Source organism: Phoca vitulina, unplaced genomic scaffold, assembly GCF_004348235.1.
Source record: "Phoca vitulina isolate PV1807 unplaced genomic scaffold, GSC_HSeal_1.0 scaffold35, whole genome shotgun sequence".
Lineage (NCBI taxonomy): Eukaryota > Metazoa > Chordata > Mammalia > Carnivora > Phocidae > Phoca > Phoca vitulina.
In genome coordinates, this window is record NW_022589738.1 from 17,874,942 (window position 1) to 17,890,229 (window position 15,288).

Below are 15,288 nucleotides of genomic sequence, written 5' to 3' on the forward strand. Positions count from 1 at the left end.
CAAGAGATTAAAAGGGTGGATGGATGGATAGATGAGATATGTAGGTAGATAAGTAGGTAGGTAGGTAGATGGTTTTGTGGCCAGATGATACCTTCCACATGGGGAAAAGAGGCGGAAAAAAGAAACGAAAAATAATCTAAGATTCCTCCTTCTTGTGGTCTATGGATTCTTCCTTCTTGTGGTGCTGAAATCAAATATGCCTCATCATTCACAAACCTTGATGGTTCCCACACTCCAGCTATGCGTGTGTACGTGAATGTAAATCAAGGTGAAGCTTTCATTATTAAGGTCTTCGCAGTAACCTCACTCAGGACACTGTAACAGAGGCCTGAAGATGCCATCAGAGACCCAGTAGCCAGATGTAGCTACTGATTACAAAAGACAGGATCTACACTGGCTACTGAGCCATTGAGGGTACCTCCACCTTCCCGCAGCTAGATGATGATCCGCAGCCTTCTGGGGGAGGGGCTCTGTGGAAGGAAAGAGGAAAAACATCAATCCTGGAGACCTATGTGGAAATGATATCACTAGATCTCAATTTCATATTTTCTTTATTGACATTCTGACAATAATCCCACGTATAGAGTTTTAAACAACCTCTAGATTTATTTCCTCGGTGTGTATACTGATTGAGTGATATGGAAGAAAGTGCCAGATACTCTCTCAGCTGCTAGAGATCCAGCAAACCAAACAAAACATGAAAATCCCTGCCTTTCTGGAGTGTACATGATTGTGAGAAAAATCTACAATTGGTTATTTGGCATGTTTTTGCAATAAAATGTTATATATGAAAAACAGAGAACTGAGCAAACAAGAAAAAAACCCAACCCACCATTTTATTGTGGCCTTGGAGCACTCTTTGTTTGCTTTATGCCACTTGAACTTGGCTAATCTAGCCATGATGCACATACATAAAATACATGGCAGTAAAAAAAAAAAAAAAAGTTATTTCCCCGCTATAAATTGAGGATGATACAGTTATTTCTCTGAAATGTCTGAAACACCAAAGGAAACTGCAGAAAAGATATGCCACCAAGTATTCAAGGCAGCAGTTCACCACGATGTCAGTTTCGAGCCTTCCTCCCATACGCCAGTGCAGGTAAGCATCCTCTCCATTGATTCATTCACTCACTCATTCATTCACCCCAGAAATGCCTACTGAGTGCCTTTTCCGTACTTCATGCCAGGCCCTGGGGATGTGACAGTGCCTGAAGTCAAAGATTTAAGGTGTGTGTAGGCGAAGGCAAAAAAGAAACTCAGTTGATAGGTAGGATTATTTCACAGAGGAATGCCACAGTGAAGAGGAGCGCTATTTTCATAGGTAGTCAGGGAAAGCCTCGCTGTGGGTGTGACATTTGAGCAGCTTCCTGAAGGAGGAGGAGGAGAACGTCACATACCTGGGGTGAGAAAGAACACTGCAGAGGGAGGCGAAAGTCAGAACAAAGGCCCCAAAGCAGCACAAAAGCCTGGTGTCTTCGAGAAGGCATTCTTGTACTAGCACGTGACCACTGTGGCCAATTACTATGTTTGACTTTTAAGATTATTCTAGAATGTAAATGACCACACGACTTTGCTCTGGGTATGCGTTTTCGACTCCTACCTTTGTAGGAGTTTAAAAGGCTTTGGCTATCACTTGGAAAAGATTTAGAAAAGTGATCATCAACTGGAAGAAAGGCTACACTTAGAACTTGACTGGACAGGTCAAATATTTGTTGCCAAGAAAAGTGCCTTTAAAAAAACTGTTGTTAGCTATAAGAAAAAATGACCAGCTTTCTGGGAGCTCTGGATATATACATTTTAAGGGAATGATTTAACTATTTAATCGCAGATGTCTAATTTTAAGAGAGAACCTACTTGCCAAGTTATAATAATAGTGTTTCATCAGGTGGTTAGATCCTAGGGGAGGAGGCTGAAATTTACAAGGTGAAGTAGGTTTTTGTTTGATTGCTTGTTTTTTTTTTTTTCTCTTTTTAAATAAATTAAAACCAATTCCATCTATGAAGTACATTTTGGCATTGCCTGAAAGCCTGGGCATACCTACCAAAGTAGAAATAAAGGCTGCTTGTGCAGGTTTGGCTGAATGTTACCCTCAATGTAAAACAAAGCATTTATAGAACACGCCAATTTACATTTCATAAACCACTAAAACTAAATGTTCATAACTCTACTTTTATGAATGAGACTGCAATTACAATGAAACAAGGGTTTAGTTTGGTTAGTTTTAATGCCAAAATCCAAAGGATTATCTTTTATAAGTTTTGGTCTAGATTTAAATTAGAAGAATGATATTTTTAATTGTTAAAGCTTGCCCGGCCTATCCTCCAAATGTCCTTACATTTAAAGAACTATAAAGTTAAGATGGTCTTTTCTCCCTACTTCTAAACTTATCTAGGTAATACAAAAAGGAAAACCTGGAAATAAGATTTTATTAGAGGCGGTGCCATAGATTAGTGTCAACCACCAACCAATAAACACACATTTTTCAACTTTATTAAAATATACAATAGAATATCTAAAGAATACGCTATAGCATAGACTATTAACCAATAACACATTTCCAATGTTTAGAAGTCGTAGTCAAAGAAAAGCAATCGGGTCCAACTAAAAATGTCACATTATGTAACTCCATCATCTAACAATTAAGAAGCCAGCTCAGCCCCAGGGCCGGGTGACAAAATTATAACCAAGGTAACTTGCTGCGCAAGTTTCATTCGTGGTGCAAACAAGCAAAACAAAGACAGTAATTTTTAAAAATTCTGTCCATTCTGGCTACAGACCATTTATTCAAGGTACGCAGAATGGGAAAGAGAGCAAGAAGAAGCCTGCCACCTGCTGTTGAAAAACCTGCCTGGAACTGGGATAAAGACCATTTCTTGAAATGTTAACCTAGAATCTGAAGAGCTTCCCCTCCAGAATTAGAACAGGGGTGACCTATAAACCAAATCAAGAAGTAAAGAAACCCGCTGATGTTTAAAGCTAAGATGACAGATATAAAATGGCATTCTCATCAAAGTTCCACTAGAAATGAAAGAAATGTGGTTTCGTGGGTCATTCAACCCAAGAAGAGTAGATTTTACCCTGTCTTTTTAAGGGATTATTGGGACAATGCTATTTGACCCCCTCCCAAAGTATCACTGACTTTAGAAATTGTAGTTTGGGGAAAGAAATGTTGACCCCAAGCACTGTACGTGGAAGTCAATGGAGAGGGATGAACAATGTCAGAGCACAGCCAGAATGTTCACTTTCCCAAGTCAAAACTGTCAAGTTGGGCTCCAGATGTCCCCTCTGACCCCCATCCATGAGATCTCACATATTTTAGGGCATGTACCAGCAGCTTTCTGTAACTCAATAGGAGTACAGATCAACTTTGAAAATATTATTTATGGATTTGACAGAACACACCCCAGAATGCTATCCTAACCAAGTCAGAGCTTACTTTAGAAGCAAATAAAAACGGTCTCCTGTGGGGTAGATCTCCTGGTAAGTGTTCTGACCCCCCCACCACACACACACACACAAGGAAACTTCAGGAAGTGTCGGACAGGTCTGTCACACCTTGATTGTGCTGACAGCATCATGGCTGTTTGCATTACGTTCAGACGCATCAAACCGCACATATTAAATATGTACAGTTCTTTGTATACCAATTATACCTCAATAAAGTCGTTTGCAAGAAAACAAAACAACTAACAAACTGCCTCCCACGTGGTTAAGAACAACAAGTCTCCTTAACTCAACTATCGCCCCGGAAAGAAATGCACACATATACACACAGTGTGCCACGGGGTGAAATGATGTCAGAGGAAAAACCAACCTTTTAAATACAGGTGACTAATTCAAGTACGTTCTTGTGAACTTGGGATTCCTTTCGTGTGACGCTAAGAGTATCCGAGCCAGGGTCTCGCCACAGTCGGTGTGTGGTGGCAGCCCATCCAACTCTCGCATACCTGAGATCCCGTGACTGGACTGACCGAAAACATTCACACCAGCTGACGGTCACTTGATTCTCACCTCGCTCTAGTTAGTAAACTGCTCTGCAAATCAACCTAAAGAGCAAGGTGAACCTTTCCTGAGACGCTCCTGCTCAAGACATTATATTATATATATATATATATATTAATATATATATATATTAAAAAGACTTTGCCCTGCCAGATCATTCTAGTCTGAACAGGCCTGGGAAGGGATGGGGTTGGCACAAGATCCTAAAACAAGCTTCTAAAGGCGAAACCACTTAGAACCCATAAAGACAGACTCAGACTAGTTTCTTAAGAATAATATTTAGCAATTAGACACATGCCTTTAATCCTTCTCAACGAAAACCAAAGTTTTGTTTTTTTTTTTACACAATCACTGGATGAAAACATGAATCATTTTACTCATTAAAAAACGCTCCGAGAAAAAGGATAATTTTCACCTAAGTAACAGCCTCCTTGTGGACAAGTTCCAGAAATTAACTGAACTCAAATCCACGTGCAAATACATCTCACTGTCACTTCTCCCCGTCTCTGAAAGGAACCCCCTCAATTCGCTTCATACGATGTCAGCAGTGTGCAATAAGGAATGCTTATCACTGAAGGAAAAAAAAAGTAATTTGCATTCTATCAACGGTTAAGTTAAAAAAAAAAAAAAAAGAATATCAAAACAAGGTGACTGTTTTCTGAACCTATAAATAACCAAGCAGGCAGTACCCCCCCGAGATTCCTTGACTCAGACTTTTATTTAATCACAATTAACCCATGACGATGCTACATCATTACTGGGGTCTTTCTAAAGTTGGTCTCGTTTCTAAGCTTTGTGCTATTGTCTAAAGTCACCCATATCACACACCCCTAAGACTGCAGGTTTCATTTATAATCGTATCTCTGCCACGTCTCTGGCTCTTGCCACTGTACAAAAACTCCTTTGGTCACTGAATGTGTTCACGCTGTGAAAGTCTTCATCTGGTCTCTCTTCACTCTTCCCACTCTCAGACGGACTGAAGGAGAGCGACTACGTGTCCTCTGCACACTGCTTGGCCCACTGCTCTTCCCCCTCTGCCGGGCCCAGCTCAAGGAGACTCTTCTAGGATTCTAAAGGGCCTTCCCGGAGTCTTCTGGAAAGTTAGCGACATGCTACCCAGGACCAGCTTCCAGATCACTCAGTCTGTGTCTCAGCCAGAAACCCAAGCCAAATTGCTCTTCAATTATTTGTTTAGAAATGCGTCTCCCTCTGAGAATGTGAGCTCTTTGAGGGTAAGAACTGAGTCCTATTCTTTTGAGATTCCCCAGGTACTAGCATGGTACACTGGATCATAGTCATCTTTTAGTAAATATTTGTCAAAGAAGTCTAAATGAAGTGCCCGGCACCTGTACTAACACACTTTGAAAAATAAACCAAGGGGGGCTCTGACTGGCTCAGTCGGCAGAGCATGGGACTCTTGATCTCAGGATTGTAGGTTCGAGCCCCACGTTGGGTGTAGAGATTACTTAAAAGTAAAATCTGAAAAAAATTAAAAAGAAACAACAACAAAAAAATAGTGAGAGAGTATCTCCATTTCAGGGAAATTCTTGTATTTCTTTATCCTTTGAACAATACTTGCTTCCCATCTTAGTTTTATGGTACCTTTCTATAAGATTTGTGGGTGCTTATAGGATCAAGCTATTTGTAAAAGAGCATATTTTCCTACCAGAGTGTAGGCTAGCGATAGCACGGTCTCAGAGTGCATATTCCTATAATAATCCCTTGCGGTACAGAAAGAGTCCCGGGGGTTCGGGAAGGCTCTCCTAAACGCCCTACGCAAGATCTACTCTGGGGAAATGAAAAAATTTCGAGACAACTGAACAGGGAATGGCAGGGGAGGGAAGAGAACAGAAGAAAGAAAAGAACAAAAGGAACATCCATATGTAACAATTTCTTTTGCTTGTGAAGATTACAAAATGAACTATATTGTGATCAAAGGAAGCCTCGTCGAAAAACCACAGGTGTCTACCAGAAGTAGTACTGGGCTTCAATTCTTATGAGGTGTATGGTAGTATGCGGATTTTTTTTAATTATTGGGTTTGGGTAAATGGCTCATACCACAAAGGAAAAGGGAAGACAGCTAACTGATACATGTGAAGATTTGGAGGGGCTAATAAAAACGGTTTGAAATGATGGAGGGCTACATGTATATATCATGCCTGTTGATATTATCTGATGACCTAGTGGCTACAACACCCACAAGAAATTCACCAAGAGGAACAGGATGACAACCTGGATTCTTCTTGTGTGTAACAAAGAGAAAACAGGAAAGCTAATTGACATTTATAAAGACTGTCCCGATATGTGCTAAATAAAGGAAAAGGGCAGAACTGGCTATTTTTAAACTTCTAGAGAACGGAAGAAAGCCAGCAGTCAAGTATCAAGCATTTGCTCCCACAGTGATCGCCACCCAGTAGATGTGTGACCAGTTCAACTGGTCATAAAGAAACCAAAAGTGTTTCGGTGGCAATAACTGAGTACTGACCAAGGGCCCTGAAAAGTCATGACGACAGCATTTTTCTCCCCTTCTTCCCTCCTTATTAGTTGAAGCTGGACTAGGTCCATGCTCACAGTGAAAGGTTTTTGCCAATATATGGATGGTTCTGTCGAGCATATGTCAGTGCTTAGAGAAACACAATCCATCTAATTAAAATGAGCCAGATTCAAAACATAACGAAGACAAAAATATCCAAAGATGAAGCTCGCTGCTTACAAGGGGAGATGGATTTGTGAGATCATCACAGAAGTCCTCTAGAACATAAAGAGGAAGAGGGATAGTGAAGAGGGAGGGCCATGGAAAATGACAAAGGGCAAGGAGGAGAGATGAAGGTCAATACAGCCCAGGGGGCAAGGGGTGTAAGGGAAGCCCAACACCCAGCCACCACACACAGGTACTCGTCAACGAGGGACCAGCTTCATGGGTGGTCCTGGGAACTAGGTGGAAGAGGAAGGGTATCAGATGGAGATACAACCAGAAGTTGGGAGGGGAAGGATACAGGAGTCACTCTCGGGAGTTTAAAAAAAAAAAAAAAAAGTTAGAGAAGGTGAGCATCCGGAGAAAGGGAAGATTATTCACAGGCCTGAGCAAAGGCAAGAAATGAAGGAAGGAAGTCTCTCTTCCTGTGCAGGGTCGGCGGGGAGACGCAGTGGCAAGCTTTATCGCTAGGTTGAAAGGGTAAATAACAGAAACACAACTGCTGTTTATATTAATGGTAACACAGGGGAAATCTGGTTCCTCTTTCTAGGAGTGGAGAAAGGGGTCAGGAGAGATAGTTGGCACTAAAGGATAACATAACCTTGAAAGGACTGGCTAAAGAGGATAAGAGAATATGTGTGTATGTGGAGGGGCGTGCGGGGGGGGGGGGGCAGGTAATCTGGGGAGTGTGAATGGCAAGGTACCTTGGTAGCGATTTTCAGTCAAAAAGGAATAGCAAGGAATAGCATTTCCAGAAAATGGCCAGGAAGCAGCAGCTCAGAAATGATGGGGAACCCTCAATTTCTAATGAGAACACACTAGATGTGAGGAGGCAAGCCTAGAAGAGCCGTGAACCCCAGAGCCTGATGAGCAATCCAAACCACAAGACTGAGCTTTCCTGGCATACCCAGCCTGTGGGGTGCTCACACATCCTATGGAGATGTGACAGGCCAAGAACGATCCCAACTCACCTAAGTCCCAAATCACCGGGTCCGCGTCCCAACTCAATGCCCCTTACCCCCCATTTCATTCTCCCGCTTCCCATTCCTAGCTGGCAGGCAACAGCATTGAAACTATTCAAATTTCTTGCTGACAATTACTATTCGTTCTGACACTATCTCTCTTTTAAGTCCTATGCTGATTATTCAACTTTCTGTGGTCTGGGGAACAAACTGTAAAAAAAGAAAAAAAAAATCCATACAATGATAATTCTTGCTTGAGAGGTCAAAGTCATCCTATGGCTGTAGTGACTCACAGTTAACACAAGCCCCATGTCCACCAGAGAGCTGGTGTGTCCATCACTTTTCTTTCCTAAATGCCCCTATGGAAGCCAGGATGAAATGAATGGAGGTACTTCAAAGGGCAGAATCTAGACGATTTGGTGAAAAAAAAAAGAGAGCGAGAAATTCCTTCCATTGACTTTCATCCTTAGGCAAAACCTTCCGATCTCTGTGCCCTCCTATGATTACATCTCCTGATTTTCCAAGGTTAAAAGAAACCTGAAGGAGCTTTAAAACCATGAATAAAAAGTTTAGAAACTGGAACTCTTGCGACCGAGTCAAGAAAACAAATCATGTTTTGTATTCGATGTGCCAGGAGGGACAGACCGAAAACTCGTCGGAAAATTGTCATTTTACCAACATATCAAATAACAAGTTACCGAACGTCATTTTCCAAAGTGTGTTCAACTTTGGAGTATTAAACTGAGAGATGATTACACACACACACACACACACACACACAAATTCTTTGAATCTGTTAAATTTGGGAAATGTTGTAGATGTACCATATGCTCCTCTTGAAGTTTCCATACAACCATAAAAAGTTCTGAGGAGTCCTGCAGGGAAGAAACCTATTTAATGTTGTTCAACCCAGCTTTTCCTGAACTTATTTGACCACGGTTTTTCCCTGTCTCCTGAAAACATGTTTTGTGAAACACCATCCTAGAGAGTACAGAAGGCCACAATGGTCCCCGTATCGTTTATCACCGAAGCTGGGGAGAAGTTTGGTTGGCAACAGACCCATCACAAAGGAAGAGGGATACTGAAGAGAGAGGGCCACTGAATTCGTGACAAAGAGCAAAGAGAAATAAATGGCAGTCAACACAGCCAAGGAGGAAAAAGGGGCCAAGCAGAGATGGGCCAACCTCGTTGGCTAAGTAAACCTGAATGGCACCTGCCTTCAGCTGTTTTGTGTCCTTTCAAAGCCACCAGTTTCAATCACCGGGAGCCCAACTACGGACTGTTTAAGGAAGCATGTAAAATAATTTCATTTATTATGAACATGACAATCTTGACGGAAGTCATGATACAACTAATGGAACGCAGCTCTCCCGACTACCTGTTGGTTCTACAAAGCTGCTCGCTCGCTGTCGTGCCAACAGTAAGCCGGCCCAATAAGGAAATCATGTACATAGTAAATATGAACCCCCGCTGTGTATATGGTGTTTACGAGCTCCCACGGCTCTTTCACCATACGAGCCTTTGCCCCTTACGACAATTTCGTGTAGCCCGCAGTTATGTTACTACCCACTTACAGATGGGGAAACAGGATTAAAAATCACTGCCATGAACAGTTCATATACAAAAGAGGGGACTCTTGTGACTGCCTGACAAATCAATGGGTGAAGAATCCTGGCCAAATATTCAATGACAGGAATTTGGGGAAGCAGCAAGGTACAGTAGGAAGAATGGTGACAGCTGCCCAAAACGTTGGGGACTCTGTGATCCAGCAAACAGCCTGGTTTCTCTGGGTCTCAGCGTGCTGCCCAAGCAAATGAGAATACCGATCCTACCCATAATGGGATTATTGAGATGATCGCACAAAATGAGGTTTATGAAAGTGCTTTTTTCAATTTCCACGTGCTCTGCAAATAGATTTACTTCTCTAACAATGGTAGAATCTAAAGGTGGGGTTTTCATGTCTATCTTTGCAATCTGAACCCTGCTTCAGACGCCTTAGGCCTCCCTCATCATCTGGTGAGTGCTACACTAGTTGTATTTGAGGACAGATGCTTATAAACCCGGGCAGGCAGCTGACCCCACAGTGCTGGACAAGATCCGTCTTGAACCACTTGTTTCAGTGCCTTGGAAATAGGAGGAACTAAAGTTTTCACATTTATTACGTTCAGCTTAACTTTGGTTTCTCATCTGTACTAGAAGGTTCTATTTCTATCCCCAAACCATTAAAATTGCATCAGGTTTTTTCCCCTCTAAGAGATGCTAAGTCTTTATTTTTTTCAAATAAGGGCATTATTAATGCTCCATCTACCATCACGGTGATTGCTCTTTTTTTTTTTTAGTTTTTCTTAATTGAGGAATAACTAACACACAATCAACTGCACATGTTGAAAGTATACAATTTGACCAAGTTTTGACATATGCATACACCTGTGAAACCATCACCACTAACAAGATAGTGAGATTATCCACCAGCCCCAAAGTTCCCCTGTGCCCTTTTGTAATCCCTCCCACTTGCTACCCTACCTCTCCCACCCCAAGCAACCAGGGATCTGCTTTCTGTCATTCTAAATGTCTTTGCATGTTCTAGAATTCTATATAAATTCAATCATACAGTATGTACTTCTTTCCTGTCTGGCTTCTTTCACTTAGGGTGGGGATCCTCCATGCTGACTATATGAATAGCTCACTTCTTTTCATTCTTCGGTAGTATCCAGACAGATACACCACAATTTGTTGATCTATTCGTCTGTTGATGGACATTAGGGCTGCTTCCAGTTTTTAGCTATTACTTATAAAACAGCTGTAAACACAGCATGTAGACATAGGCCTTCTTTTCTGTAGGAGGGGAATATCTGGAACCTATGGTTGGTGTATGTTTAACGATGTAAGACTTGGCCAGGTGTCTTCCAAAATGTGCCAGTTTACCTTTCTACCTAAATGTATTAAGAGAGTTCTAGATCATCCACAAATTCGCCAACACTTGGTATGATCAGCCTTTTTCACTGCAGCCATTCAAATAGGTGTGTCGTGGTATATCACTGGTGTCTCAATTTGCATTTGCTTAATGACTACTGATGGTGAACATCATTTCATGTGCTTATATGTCATCTGTCTGTGTTCTTTGGGGAAGTGTCTGTTCAAACCATCTGCCCATTTTTTCTAGGTTGTTTCCTTATTATTGAAAACTCCACTGGTTTTCACAGATGGTGCAAAACAGGTAATGAAGAACTCAGTAAAAATTTTACATAATTCATGGTACCCAAGAGGATAACAGAATCTACCAGTGCAGAACTAAAATATTCTCCAAATGTTATGACAAACTTGAAGTTCTTTTAAAGCGTGAAAAGGATTGAATTCTTTTTATTGGTATTGCAGCTAACTCTACGTAGCTTCAGAACTCAATCAGTAAACGAAATAATCGTATTTTCACATACTCCAGTGGTACCTAAACCATCTTAGTTCTTCCTCAGCACATTAGCTAAAATCACCAAAGTGGCTGTCCCAAAACCACATTTCACACTTTGTGCTCACTGGATTCTAATCCCTTAAGATTCCATTTTACAAAAATAATTTCTTATGTCAAACTTGTGCCCACATTCAAAAAGTGACGAAGGCCAAACTTCTAGTTCTCTGTTCATGCAATCAGTTGCAGCTAAATGTGATTTGCAAGCACGAAGATGAAGTCTCCTTTAAGATCTACAGAGTAGGCTAGATTGAGGGCAGCTATGGGCTTTCCTTTGAGGAAAAGCAGGCCTGGTTCTGCTGTGCAGGGCCATCGGTTCTCAGCTCAATTGTTACAGTTGATGTGGGTTTCCTTTTAGATGCCTGGAAAATGACTCTGCTGACCACATCCACATTCTGAAATACTTTTTGAGAACTTGTAACCAAACTGCAGGAACTGACTCATTTTGCAGTGCCCAGCCACCACACAGTCGTTCCAGAATAGACTCCAGTCAAAGGCAGAAATATCAAGGTTTTAGAATACAGGCAGCAAATTGTCTATTTATATGGGGGAAGCAGAGGGGGAAATCCCGGGGTGCATGGGGTAAAACGGCTCAGGCCCCAGGAGACCATCAGACATGACCAGCCTTAGACAAAGGACCGAAGAGAACACACCACTTCATCGGTAATACACGCGTCTCCCTCAAAGCTAGAAGTCAGAGACTGGTGGAAAAGGGACCTTAATACCAAGCTCTCTCCATTTCACCTAGAAAGCAGATTCAGTTGAGAGATGTACACAGGAGAATCTGGGGGAGATGGGGACTTGGAATCCCATTCCTGAATTCCTTGCTCAATCAAGAACATGCCTCTCATTTCTCAGGCGCTAAGCAGGAATGGACCCCAGGTCAGGGATGCCGGAAAGAAGTAAGGCAAGGAAGGGCCCAAGGCCACCTGGACTTAGGACCAGAAATTTGCGGGTCCCCTGGGGCTCTCCTACATCCTTCCTTATCAGTGCACTTCTACACCTTTCTCTCTCAGCTCCCCATCCAGCTCATCCAAGGGGGCTGGCTTCCACATGAAGAGCCAACTCTCCACTCCCTTCTCCCACTACAGAGTTCCTACCTCAGCGGGAGGGTGGAAAGGAACAAACACCAAACACTCTATGTTCCCCAATTACTAATTTCTCCAACCCACAAGTGAAACTCTCATTCTCTCAGTCAGAAAAGTTTCAGCCAGAGGCAGTGAGGAAATCCGGTCCAGTTGAACTCAACTATAAATGACAAAACCAGTAACTCTTTTCTGCAGGTGGGTCCTTGGCTCAAAGGATACGAGTGCTAACCCAAATGCATAACTAACTAGCGGAAAGTCGGGTTAGATGAGAAGAGTTCAGGGATTAAGTCTCAGGTGGTGTGAAGGAAAGATAAACCTGGACAATCACCACAAAGAGCTATCAAGCCCCTGCGAACCCTTCTGTGTTGTCAGACCCAGCTGTGTGGTCCGATGTCGATGCAACGACGTGTACACACATTTGGTGTCTGTTCTCATTGAGGCCACGTCAGTTACCAGGAAAAGTCCCAGATGACAGAAATCCTACATACCTTACACAAGAGGGAGGATTTTTACTATCAGATGATGATAGACCAGGGGCTGCAATCCATTTACAGCATTCAACTCTATCTTTAAGAGATTGCAAAAAATGTCTTTAACACAGTTTTTCAGAAGAGAAAAAGTTGATACAATTCTGCTCCTCCCAACGGGGCAAGTGCTTTGACTTTCCCACGCTCCCTTTCTGCCTCCAACAGTAACACGAGTGCTGCGTAAGCTGTTTAACCTGGATCGAACAAGTTTTCGTACAGAATTATGAGGAAATCTATCAATTCGCTAAACATAAACATGAGGGCTACGAAAAAGAAAACACGGCATATTTAACACAGAAGTACTCGGAAACCATGGCAGTTCCAAATTCTAAACTGTTTCACTTGAGCGTAAAATGGGCAAAGACATGCCCCATGGGGAGTGAATTTTTGGCGAGCCTAAAGGGAATAGCAACACCCCAATGCTAGTCACTTGAGGACCCTACACCTCTGAGGAGTAACGGTAACAGGAAGAATTACCCACTTCTGGCTCCTTCACTGGGGTACGGAGTTGATAGCTCAACTTTCTCTCGCTCTACCAAGGTTTTCGTATCATCATTTAAATGACAAAAGTAGCTTTTTACCAAAAGAGAGCCCTAAGTGACTTGTACACACTCCAGTTATGAGGCACCATGGGCTGGGCTCTCTAGAATCCCTACATAAACCGCCCATACTCTCGGAACACCATCTTCCTTCTCTCTGGTTCTCATCTCCTAACCTCTAGCAGCTTCTATGGCCAACAGGGCCCTACGACATCGGACATTCAGTACCTCCCAGACCTCATCTGCTACCTTCCCCCTGGCTTGCTGTTCCACACTGGCCTCCTTTCTAACCCCTCGACATACCAAGCTTGCTCCTCCCAGCTCCATTGCAGTGGTTTTGTTTTCTCTGCCTAGAACCTTCTTCCTCCACATACCCATGGGTAAGCCTCTGAGCCATTATCGCAACATCGGGGAGGTCTTGGCCTTTTCCAGAGAGCCCTGGATAAAGCTGCTCTGTCCTGGACTCCTGGATACTCATCTGTCTGACCTGGTTTTCTTTTTCTCCCTAGGTACCTACCGACACCTGGCATATACCTCCTTGCTCGACCTCTGTCAGCCTCCCCGCTCTGCCCCACGCGCGGGCAGCGACCTCGTTCACAGTTGTATTCCCAGACCGAAAACACCACCTAGCATGTGGTAGGTGTACACCACATTTTTGTAAGATGAACATTTCCCACACGATGCCTTTGCCAACTTAGACTTTAGAAGCGACCTTGTTCACGGTTGTATTCCCAGACCGAAAACACCACCTAAAGTCTAGTTGGCACCTGGGCCGATTTTTGTTGATACCTAACCAAACACCCCATCCTGCAAGGGCCAGGTGGACGGGAGTTGCAGGAGCATGATCATTTCCCCAAACATTGGGAGAAATCATGCAGGGCTGGGGGAGGGAGGGGAGAAAGAACACTTTTATCCTCTCCCTGCTACCCATGGGTAGTAGATAAGGAAGGGTTTTATAGAGCAGGGATGTCAAACAGGATGGAGAAAACGGTAGAATCTACTGTCTTACCTAGCTTGCCCCAGACAGTCATTTGATCTTGCTCAGAGAGAAGAGCCCTGAGATAATGGAGCCATCCTTTCAGACTCTGAGTAATTTTGCTCCTGCATCTACCTTAATGGTTCCCTCCACTGCACCATATAGACCTCCTATTGATGTAGAACCTCACAGTTCGTGCTGAAACATAGAAAGTGCTTTCATTGCCTAGGCTAGGCTGCTGTGCTCAACCCTGTACCAGAAAACACACCAAGTCTGCACCGTGACAAAGAACTGAAGTGGCTGCTTAGGGGTTTTTCAAAACCGATGGCAAAGGACCGCCAGGGTAAAAAATCACAGAATGTTGGTAGTGTAAATCCTCCTTCCCTATCTATCCTCGTCGCCCCAAGAGAGAAGGCAGCCCTCATTTTTCACATCTCTACTTAGAGATATTTTCAGAAACTCGCAATAAATTTAATTGAGTGCACAGCAGGACTTTTTCCTCCAATTTAGTTTAAATCCTACTTAAAAAATTTTTTTCCAAGACCTCGTTGTGGACGCCTTTGCCGTCTCTTAATGGGCTCCAAACAGGGAGAGGAGTTGAAAGCTCAGGAGTTCTTAAGACTATTTCCTGCCACATTCCCTACCAGGGGCCCTCCTTCCACCACCATCAAAAAAGAAAGAAAGAAAGACCATCTCTCTGCATTATTTTCTTGTCACAAGCCTTTTCTTTTCCTGACTTTAAAAAAGAAGCCCGGCTGCCAAAGGAAGATGCTTAAAGACTTTTATGAATGTCGGCCTGTGAAATGCGCCTTGTCGCAAAAATGGCAAAGGATCAAATAAAAGATGTAGTCACTGAGGGAAAAGGAACAAAGAGTGGGCTGCCTTCCCCTAATGGACCCTCACCCTGTCCTTTCTTTCATCTGTCTGCAGGTAGGCGTTGAATCAGTTATGTGAGAGTATGGATAATAGAAGCAAGGAGGGAGGGAGACAGGGAGGGAGGGAGGGAGGGAGGGAGGGAGGAAGGGAGGAAGGGAGG

At 43.0% G+C, this 15,288-nt stretch overlaps 1 long non-coding RNA gene across 1 annotated transcript in view; it reads right to left on the reverse strand.

Moving 5' to 3' along the window:
- Nucleotides 1–413: 413 nt before the first annotated feature.
- The window catches only part of LOC116646172, a 102,092-nt gene continuing 87,217 nt past the window's right edge, over nucleotides 414–15,288 (reverse strand). The window contains exon 6 of the long non-coding RNA XR_004302078.1: nucleotides 414–470. This is a non-coding gene — a long non-coding RNA (uncharacterized LOC116646172). The remainder of the gene's footprint in view (nucleotides 471–15,288) is intronic.